General features: G+C 38.0%; 1 long non-coding RNA gene across 1 annotated transcript; it reads left to right on the top strand.

Moving 5' to 3' along the window:
* The first annotated feature begins 315 nt into the window (after nt 1–315).
* Nucleotides 316–8,169, top strand: LOC143443972 (uncharacterized). The gene is made up of 3 exons (XR_013113430.1): nt 316–909; nt 1,578–1,688; nt 5,627–8,169. It is a non-coding gene; the product is annotated as an uncharacterized LOC143443972 (long non-coding RNA).
* Nucleotides 8,170–11,088: the final 2,919 nt, after the last annotated feature.

Raw genomic sequence — 11,088 nt, 5'->3', positions numbered from 1 at the left:
TAATTTAAAAACAAAATATCTGATGGTATTTAGCTCACTTATGGAACTTAATTCAGTCCCTTCACATGTTCTTTTTATTCATGTATATGAGATGAATAGAATAATACATATATTCTTAAATAATAGTACAGCTCTAATAAGTACAGCTGTATTAAATTTTATCAGCTGGAATGTTTATTAGTTATCTCTACCTGAACATGATGAAACAGCAAGTATTAGTACATTTTGTACATGTATGGGGTACGTGTATGTGTGCGTACTTGTGTGTAACATTTTTTACTTGACTGCTAGGCTTAAGAACTCAGAACTGCATGCTTCCACAGCATGTACTGCTCTGACTGAGCCATCTTCTCAGGCCCAAGCATTCTCTTTTTTGGGGGGAGGGGTGTTGAGACAGGGTTTCTCTGTATAGCCCTGGCTGTCCTGGAACTCACTCTGTAGACCAGGCTGGCCTCGAACTCAGAAATCCACCTGCCTCTGCCTCCCAAGTGCTGGGATTAAAGGTGTGCCCCACCACCACCCGGCAGGCTCAAGCATTCTCAATTCTATACAATTCTTTCTTCTCTCACAGCAAGTACCCTAAATCAGTGAGGATTTGCTTGATATGAACTTTATAGAAGAATACAGTTTGTTCAGTTTGATATTTTGGATCACTTGACATTATTATCTAATTTGGGTTATGTTTAAAAGTCAAAGTCATTAAATATTTTAAGTTTCCTTTGAGGTTTGTCTTTTCTTATTAGGATTGGGACATGGAGAGAGAGGATATCTGAAGAAAATTGGTAATGAATCTGCCAAACCTCACGTGTAAAAGGGTCAAGTTCCAGTGCAGCAGAATCCCTAGCTCCTGTAAAGAGGAATGGAAGAGGACCTGATTCCAAAAACTGAGAGTTTTAAGGAGATTTAGAGGTCAGCAGTTTCCTCCTTTAAGTAAATATTTAGAGGAAAACTATATTATTATTTTTGTTAAGGTTTCTGGATCACAGGCTGGCATAGAAAAATGCTATGTAGCTGAGGATGACCTCGAACTTCTGATCCTCTTGTATCCCTTCTGAGTGTTAGGATTACAGGTATGTGCCACAAACCCAGTTTATGAGGTGCTACAGATCAAATCCAGGGCTATGTGTATCCTTTCAATGACTGTAGCCACAGTGCTATATCCTTAGACCCTCTTCTTTGTCCTTAGTATACAATGCCCAAGAAAGAGGAAAGTGAAAGAGATGTGCTACTAGCACATAGGTCTTAACTGTGTGTTGTAGGTAAACTATATAGTCAGCTCTTTTTTAGAAGATGTTCACATAGAAATCCTACTACCAATGCTCTGCTCTTGTTTGTTGGGGTTATGGTCTTTAACGACAAAACAAGCCACACATCCAAAAATATTTTTCAGCTGCTAGACAGCCTGCTTGCACACCAGTGTGGATAGATATAGCTCAAGGAGCATGTGTTTGTGTATCTGCTTTATAAAGAGATTGAAGGAGTTCTTTTCTTTTTCTTTCTTTCCTTCTATATCACTCTGGATATAAACTCCTGGGAATCTGGCTATATGTCATTGGCTGTTTGCCTGTAAAATATAGTCTTGAAAAGAACTTGGATGACCACAAGAGAATTTGAATTTCTACATGGCTTCCAGTAACTGACTTGACAGCTTTAGACAGACGTATTGATTAATAATTATGTCCCTGGCAGTAAGTATCTCCACTAAGCCATTCTCCATTTTATTATAGTGTAAATATGTAATCTGCATAAAAGTAAAGCTATTATGTACTTGAAACATTGCCTGCTTGAGAGACGCTTACTATAAAGAACAACCATGGCTCAAATACTAACTCCCTTTTAATGTTTTTGTTAGTTCAATGGTAATTCTTCGACACTCCATTTCAAAACTATATTCCTTTCTATATTATCATTTTGTCCAAACTATGCTATCTCCATGTTAGATATCTCTTTTTAGAGCTGCGAATGATATCAAGTATGAATATTTTTTGTTCACATTGCCACCTCTGCTAAACAGTGAACTGTTAAATTATGAATTTGTGGTCTCATTACTCAGCATACTAGTCCAGGCTAAATGTTCCCTTAAGACGTGTCAGTTTTCATCTAAACACAATCAACAGCAAGTGTCTTCTCCCAGGAGCATGCCCTATTTGTCGAAGAAAGACACAGAAGTTTCAAGACTTCTCAAGTTGTACACAGGCATCACCAAGCTGGTTTAGAAACAAAACAAAACAAAACAACAACAACAAAAAAAAACAAAATCAGTGCATCTGAAATAATTAATGGCTAACTGGAAGCATTCTACTATTAAATGCAGTTCAAAAATTGTTTTCTTTTTTCTAATTGTTTTAGTTTTTATCTTTTCCTTAAAGAGAATGTCAAATTTTTCTCTAAAACTCATAGAGGTTAACATGTTTGGAGTGTATACTAAATAAGTGAAGTTACAGACATGATCAACACAGTGTTTAATATCATCATAGAGATTCCAAGGTCATGACTAGGGTTATTATGCTACTTTCTAAGAATAAGGAGAGTTAAAATATGCAAATTATTTGCAGTTACACATATAACACATGATTTATACAATTATGATTTTTTTCCAATTCAAGTGACTTTTAATTTGCTTTGGGGTGTTTCATATCCAACAATGTTAGAGTTTACATTAATGGACACACTGGATGGTGATGTAACTTCATGAACTGATCATTTGTAGAGGCATAGAAAGGGGTTGCTTTTATGTTTCTGAGTATGTCAAAGAATGAAATAACCTTGTACATTTCTCAATGCCTTTCATCTATAATCATTGACTCTTAGAGCATGTATGTAACACCGGATTTGAGACAAACTTAGATAGATCCTGTTTCAAAAAGTCTGGCTCCAAGTTTACAAATTAACTCCTACAAAGTATTCATGATCCATTTAGCAATGCCCAAGACCCGGTGAGTGAATAAACCTTCCTCCAGCTGGCTTAATCTCTGCTAGAGACTCATCTACCCTGCAGCTGGTGGCTACACAGGAAACAGTAGATCCACAAATGCCTGATTTCAGGAAGGCCAATCAACTGGATAAACTACAACATGGGGCTGTGGAAATGAGCAGATAGGAAGCACCCATCACACACACACACACACACACACACACACACACACACACACACACACACACACACACACCTACTTTATAATCTTTCTACACAGTGAAGTCTGCACTCTGCTGTTCTGTAAATTCTTATTACAGAGGGAAGAAAAACCTAAATGCTTCCGGGTCTTCTGATTTTATCTCCTTCCTAATACTGGGAACCTAAGAGACCAATTTACACTGGATTCAGAGTCAAGCACAGTGGTGTGTACAGACAAAGGAATAGTAAGATTGAAGTTTGAAAGGCTAGATATTCTTGGAAAGGAAACAGAGGTATATAGGAGACCTGAGTTATTGTCTGTACTCCAACATATGAAGTTGGATATGATCATTTAATGTTCAGGGCTCTTATAAACCAAGGTCATGACTGTAACACATTTTACATGGGAGGTGCTTATTAAATTTGTATTGAAACAATGAAAGCCTTAAAAAAAACTATGATAAAAAGTTTAAGTCTGTGTAAAGCCTTTCGTTTCTCATCTGGAGAAAAATCCACACTATCTTCTGTGACTTCAGAAATAATTTTCATGATTATTTTTTTGCTTTGAGTATAAAACACCAGAGCAGTGTTCATGCAGTAGAGTATAGGAGAGTAGAATTTGGATACATGCTGGTCATTCTTTGCTCTATTTCTAAGAGTGTCACCAAGCATTGATTTAGATTGTAGCAAAAAAGTAAACAAATTTAGGTCCATATGGTCCTACTGGGACAGAACTGACTTATTAAATGATTATGTACTCTAAGCTGTGTCAAAATTGTTAATTTATTCATTTGTATGTCAGTGTATCAAAGTCATCGTCTTCCTATTTATTGAGTAGCTACTATGGGCTAGTCACTTTGCTAGGTAGTAAAATATGGCAGTGAACAAACTGACAATATCTATGACTGAATGGATTTATACCCCAGGGATAAGAATAGAAACATACGAAAAACTATATATTAAGTTAGATAATAAATGGTACTAAACAGTAGGGTGTGGTATAGTAGGGTATAAGAGATTATAGAGAAAGGAAATTTGTATAAGAAAGATAGTTCTTGTAACTTGGTGTTTGAATAATAATGGCCTGAAAGAGGCACAAGATCAAGAAGATGAGTTATGCTTGGAGCTCAACATCTGGAGCAGGTGACAGTCACATGAAGGCCTGGAATTTGAAGGTTGCCACCTATACAAAATCTCCGCTTCACATCCGAGATTCACAATTTGGAAACTTTATGTAAAGGAGTCAGAGTCTTTGAGCTAAATGGGTTGACCAAGAAAAGAATGTAGATTGAAGATGTTGAAGGACCAAACTTTGAGGTACCCCAGATGTAGAAATTGGAGATAGGAGGAAAATGATTAAAGGACACTTGGAAGGAAGAGTTGAGAGAGAAGGGTTTCAGAATCCAAGAAAAAAAGAAAATAACACCCAAAACATCTGTACCTAATATATTAAAGATGGGATAATATCTAATATCAACTACATTGCTGGCTAAAATGTTCTACATATTACTAGGAAGTTATTTGAAATATGAAAAGACAGTAGCAGTGGAGCATCATTTTAAAAATTAAACTATAATTACATTGTGTCCTTCCTTTCCTTCCTCCTACTTCCCTCTCATTTCCTCTCAAATTGATGGCCTCTTTTTATTTGTTAATATATTGTTACACACACACACACACACACACACACACACACACACACACACAATTCCATGTGTTATTGCTCATATATATTTCCTTTCAGGGTTGACCACTTGATTTTGGATAACCAAACCCTGGTGTGTTCAACCCTGGGGAAGACTAATTCTCTCACAGTAGTCCTTAGTTGGCTGCAGTCATTGGCTGCCTGTAGTTCTTTATCTAGGGCTAATTTCCCCCTTTTATGCTGGCATATCTATTGATGTTGTCTTTGAATAGGTTTTGTTTAGGAAGCCATACTGTTGAGGAATCCCTGTCATTTCCAGGAGACACAGTCTCACAGAAGATTACCTGGTCCTCTGGCTGTTATAATCTTTCTGCCTTTTCCTCCACAGTGTTCCCTGAAACTCAATTGTAGGCGTTGGATTGTAGAGGTACTCATTGGGGCTGGGCACCTCAAAATCAACTGTTCTCTGTATGTTGGTCAGTTGTAATTTTCTATAATTGTCTCTTCTAAAAAGAGAACATTGTTGATAAAGGGTGAGAGCTATGCTTACCTGTGGATATAAGGATATGTATTTGAAATACAGTTACAAATTATGCTGGTAATGGCATTTATTATGCTAACGAATTATGTTGTAGGTTCAGATGTACTTTAATGTCCAGATGTTTATATCTAGAACAACACAAGCATGTAGCCAGGAATAGAACACTGTTCCTGACTTCATTTCTGGAAAGCTTTGCATACTCTGACAGAGTTTGACTCAACCACCCTAATTCTCACATGGGCTTCAATTTCCTCAGAGACTGAAGCAGTGATTTTTTTCTACCCACCCCTGTCTGGTTTGCTAACATGTTGTCCTCCACCTACAGCTGTTTCTGAAGACAGTTCTCGGGACCAAGTCTCTGTCAGCTCAAAGGACAATAAGAATGAATAATGAAAACAACCTTAGATGGAGAGTGAGTTACAAGTTTGAAGAGAAAATTCAGTTATTCATCAAACAGACCTGGAGTCTACTCTGTATCACAAAACTATCACTCATAAGACAGACTGTTTGGAAAATAGACGAGGAAACAGAGTAGAGTCTGGGAGACAGCTGGGGAAGAGTGTAGCATCATATATAGAGCATTAGGTAAATGTTTTAAACATCTATTTATGTATTTGTAAATGGAAGAAAAGGTATTTAATGGCTTAGGAAATGTTCTAAGTTTTTTGTTTTCTAATATATATTGAATGGTTTTGTAACAGAAATGCAAATGTTATTGAAAATAGATAAATCTTAAGTGTTTACAAATTTACATTTTCTACTATTTATCAGTTCAAAAAAATTATAATGCTTCTTCCTAGTTATGTCTCCATGAAGTTTATGTACTGTTTATGGGCTACAGCTTTACCCATGCTAATGGTTGTGACAGTCTCCAGCATTCTACCTGCTGTCATCCCTGTTTGCTTGGGTACTGCCTTCTCCAGCTGATGTTTTATTAATGATCTTGAAACTGAAATACAGTGGAATGATGAGCAGTTAAAGAGACAACAATGAGGTGCTTGGGAGCCCCACTAGGAGCCAACTGTTCTGGTTTCTGAGCCTTTGTCCTCTACAGTATGAATTTCCAAAGGGCAGCCTTCCTCCAGTCAGTTCTGCCTGGTCCACTCTGCCTGCAACAGAGTTTTTGAGAGGTGTGATTTGTCCTTGATAAAGAATAGATTGATGCTTAAATTGCATTGTGGCTGAAATTTGGGTGAAAAAATGTTTAAAATTTCATAATACTCTTACTTCATTAATTCTTTTAGCAAGAGAGACTGATTATTTAAACTGTGACTATCTAGCCGCCTAGTTTGCCGAAGTTAAATTTCCCATCATCAGTGTGTTAAATTTTATAAAATGGAATATGCTGTTAAGGATCTTTTAAGGATCTTTTTCTTTCTTCTGACTTACATGTAGGGATAGTTGTGCCTCTTGTTTTATTTGAGGCAAAAAAAAAAAAAAAAAAAAAAAAAAAAAGATAGCATGCATTCAAAGACACACACACTAAGCACTAGAAGAAAATTCAAAACAGAAAGACTGTTAAAGAATCAGTGACTGCTTGCTTGCCTCTGTAGGATAACAACCAGGGCAGTTTTCAAAGAAATGCTCATCTTGGGGATCACCGAGGCATACTTGGTGACATAAAATGATGAAACGAAATCTTTTTAGCATCCAAAGAGGTCACACAGTTCTTAGGCAGCTGTTGTCCTTTGAAATGGAGAGCAAAGACCCGAAGCTCTATCTCTCTGGCTGTCACACATTTAGTACCTGTCTAGTTACCATGGTTTTGACAGAGCTGTAGTAGGCGGAGCAATGACAGGAGCAAAGTGGGTCACAGCAGGAGCAGGTTGTGCACTACACCCCCACGTGCTCAGGGAAGTGGATGATCACTTCTCATTTTTTCAGATGAAGCCAAGGAGAACTTAGGGTGATATGATGGCTTACAGGAGAACACACATGTCGTCTTCAGACTGAGAATAGAATCCAGACTTTCAAATTCTGCACACTGCACCACTCCAGGTTAGCTTTATTAGGCATGGTGTCCTGAAGCCACCTTAAATTCTTTATTGCTATTATAAAACTTTCTTTAAGGACTTCCAAAAACTTGTTTTTATCCTGTTGTCTTTTTTTTCTAAGCATCTGCAAACAATCAACACCTCTAAAATGAAATTCACCCAAAATAGAAAGGCCTTCCAGTAAGATGAAACCATAAAAGAGCACACCTGGCACACACTTTAAAAAAAAAAAAAATCTCTGTTTTGATGGCTTTCAATTGGCCTTGGTCACTAGACATCTTTAACATGTTATGGATGACCCCATGGTCCCCTCCAGGCTCTTAGATGTACCTTTTTGAAGACTTACATTAGACAGTTTATGCTGATGCCATTTACTGGAAAAGAATCGACGTGAATGGCCAAATCTGAGAAGTAACCCAGCAAGTTTTAAAAATGTGCTTTCCCCCTCCCACCTGGAGATGATGAGATTCATTGACATAAGTGCCTGTGCTGTGGCCATCAGGCTTGGGCCGAGTGCTTGGCAATCTAATTGGATGGCTTCTAATCCAGACCTCTCAGGCTTCTCATCGCCTGCCTCTGCTCAAGAGCTCCAATTGATTGGACAGTGATGGGTTATAAGGATTTTCTCGGAAAGTATGTCCCTAGGCTTCCATACATCAATAGCAGAAGGAAAAGGCCTCAAAGAGTGTCATTCATTGTTCTTGAGAATTATACTCCCAGCTTCTCATAATGGATAGAAATGATTTCAGTGTCTCTTTTGTTGCTTATCGACCAGTTCCATCTGTTGCTATCCTCTAGTTTCTTTAGAATTGTCCTCTCCACTTTCCCCACCAGAAGTCCTGCTTCCTTCTCTCACTGTAATTATCTCCTCATTATTCATAATAAACTATGAAGATATATACACGAATGGGAAACTTGATTCTTTTTTCTATTTTGTTTTGATTCATCCAACAAGTATTTACTGGACCCATGTTATACATTGTTTCAGACATTGATGATGCAGTGAAGAGAGAGCACTCTTGAAGTGCATGCTCCTGGGGAGACGGCAGACAGTGAACAGAATAATTAGAAGGTCAGATTGTGATAAGTGCTATAGAGAGAAATAAGATGCAGTAGGAAGGAGTAGGGATGCATGGGGTGTGCCATTTTATTATCAGCCATCAAGGAAGGTCTCAAATTTTAGAAGGTGCTTGATTAGAAACATGGCGAATATGGGGTGAAATGTATGTGTATAAATGAGCATGGGGAGTGAATGTCTCTGGCAGTGAGACCTGAAACTGCATTCAGGAGCTGATTGTGGCTGAGACTGAAAAAGAAGGGAGGAGGAAGACTGGAGATGAGGCCAGGGAGAAACCTAAATCATGGGGGGCCTTGTATGTCATTAGGAGAGCTTGGACACTGCCTGCAAGTGATAAATCTGGACTCTGGATGGGTTTAAGACAAAGGGAAACATAATCTGGCTTTCATTTTGAAAGAATCATTGCGACTGCTAAGATAAGTATAGATGATATGAAAGGACGAGAGAGAGAGATAGGAGATCTGTTTCAGTGGCCTAGGAGAAAGATGAAAATGGCTTATGTCAAGCAGAAATAATGGAGACAGGAAAGTCAGTTGAGTCTGAGATATTTGTTGTGATGATTCTCTTAAGAAAGCTTGAAATTAATGATTGTGAATGTTTAAATTTCTCCAGCTCTTCATTTTTTTCCCCCTCAGCAAGAATATTTCAGGTATCTTATATGCCCTTGACTCAATTTCAAGTCAAAGTTACATGATACCGATAAAGAAACAGGAAATGAGATGAGTGATTGACAGTCCCAAGCAGAATCCTGGTTCTTAGGGATCTGAGGATGGGAGATTGTCCAATGTCTCCTAGCCTGTTTCTTCACACATACATACACACAAATGGAAAGATGGGTAGCACCTATCTCTCAGGATGGCATTGATGAGTGAATGAGATAAGCACACTGAAAGCACTTAGCACACTGACTGGCACATGAATAGAAGCCAATAAATACTGTCTATTACCAAAATTATTTTAAGTTACAGCACATACTTCCTTCTATGTACTCAGTGAATGGCTAGAAAATTCTACCCTTCTCTGAATCCCGAGCTTTTATTTCTTAGCCTCAGACACTGTTTATTCTAGCCACAGTCTTGTCTCCAGCACATGGTCTCTTGTATTCTTGGAGCCACATTTTGGGTTCAAAATGATAGAAAAAAGATCGATGTTAAAGGGATCCAGGCAAAGCTTTTACTGGAACATCTGCTATGGCCAGATGGGAGATCCTTTGACCATAAGGATGTTGGTTAGTGACCACCCCCCTACCCCCCCCCCCCCCGACACACACAAAACCAAACTAAAAGTGGCAACAAATTCAGGTAGAGTTCCCACCAAATGTTCTTTTCTACATTCTTGATAAAAATAAGGGAGTCAGATTTATAAAGAGGGGTCTTTCCTGGTCAGAATCCTAGCTAAGTTATAGGCAGCTCGTACACAAGGGTAAAGCAGGCTTGCTTCATGCTGCCATTTCTAGTAATTCATGCTTATAGCTATTGTAGTTTTAATTCTAGACCCATGGGTGAACACCAGATCCCTATTTATGTTTTTGTTTTGCTTTGGTGTGAATGCACAAAAGAAGAATCTGGTTACTGTAGCTCCCTTCTGGGTGGTCTCCCATGGTCTCACCAGCATTTTTAGGCTTCAGTTACTTCAAGTTTCTCTTTTCCTGTACTGCCCATGTTATCCTGTACTTACATGCCAGAGAAAGTTTTTTTAAAAAAAGAATCAACCAAGGTTGTTTCTTATATTTATGGCCAACCTGGAAGCCTGTTTATACCTGTTATCTTGGATTTTAAATCCATGTGTGGAGGAAATTCATTTAGTTCCCTCTATCGATATTTTTGCTAATTTTTCATTCCCATTCCCACTCTCCATTTCTACATCTGTCTTTAGTTTTTATCTAATTGTAGGTAAAGGGTAGATACTGAGAGCCCATACCACCAGCTTCTAGTTCTGCTTGCTAAGTAATGTATCTGTACAGTCTCAACTCTTGGTTTCTTCTGTATCTTTTAGGATCTTGCTGTAGGTCCTTGTTGCTTTAACCTTCAGCTTCTTTATGATGTAGGCTACTTGAGGGTAGATGCCTATAGGAAGAAACATGTTTAGGACTCTCTTCCTTAATAGGACTTTTTGTGCTACTTTAGGATGACACTAAATCCTGTGTCCTCATGTTCTCATGACTCTCAACTTTGTCAGTGTTCTTGAACAATGGACATTGGCATGTTTCACATTGCTGGTCCTTGGAGACCTGAACCTCCCAAATGGACCTGCAGTCCCATAAAACCAGGTATGATCATTTTAAGTCCATGCTGATGGTTTGTGCTGTGAACCTGCCCACATCTGGGGATTTATCCGCCATCGTAACAGTGCACTGTTAGATATTTTTTTTTCCATTTCAAGTTTTATGATTGCCTGATGACTGCACTTGTATTCTCAATGCATTCCAAAGAGGATTCAAGTGCACTAATGCACACTCAATTTTTATTCAAAAAAGAAGATAAAAGAGGGTCCTCAGAGAAACACGACGGCATTAAGAATTATTACAGAGCCCGAGACTTTTCTTCTTAGGTGTGGCATTGATATCCTGTAATTCTGATTTTTTTTTAATTTAAAACTTCTATTTTTGTTCCTTTTGCTTTAGCTCCTTTCTAAATAAGGCAGAACATTTAAGCAGCACTTTATAAAGTACATTTATGCATAGTTTATTATTTAAATAATGTTTAAAATATAGAA

The sequence above is a fragment of the Arvicanthis niloticus genome, chromosome 11 (assembly GCF_011762505.2).
Source record: "Arvicanthis niloticus isolate mArvNil1 chromosome 11, mArvNil1.pat.X, whole genome shotgun sequence".
In the NCBI taxonomy this organism is placed as follows: Eukaryota; Metazoa; Chordata; class Mammalia; order Rodentia; family Muridae; genus Arvicanthis; species Arvicanthis niloticus.
This window is presented reverse-complemented; position numbering and strand designations above follow the sequence as displayed.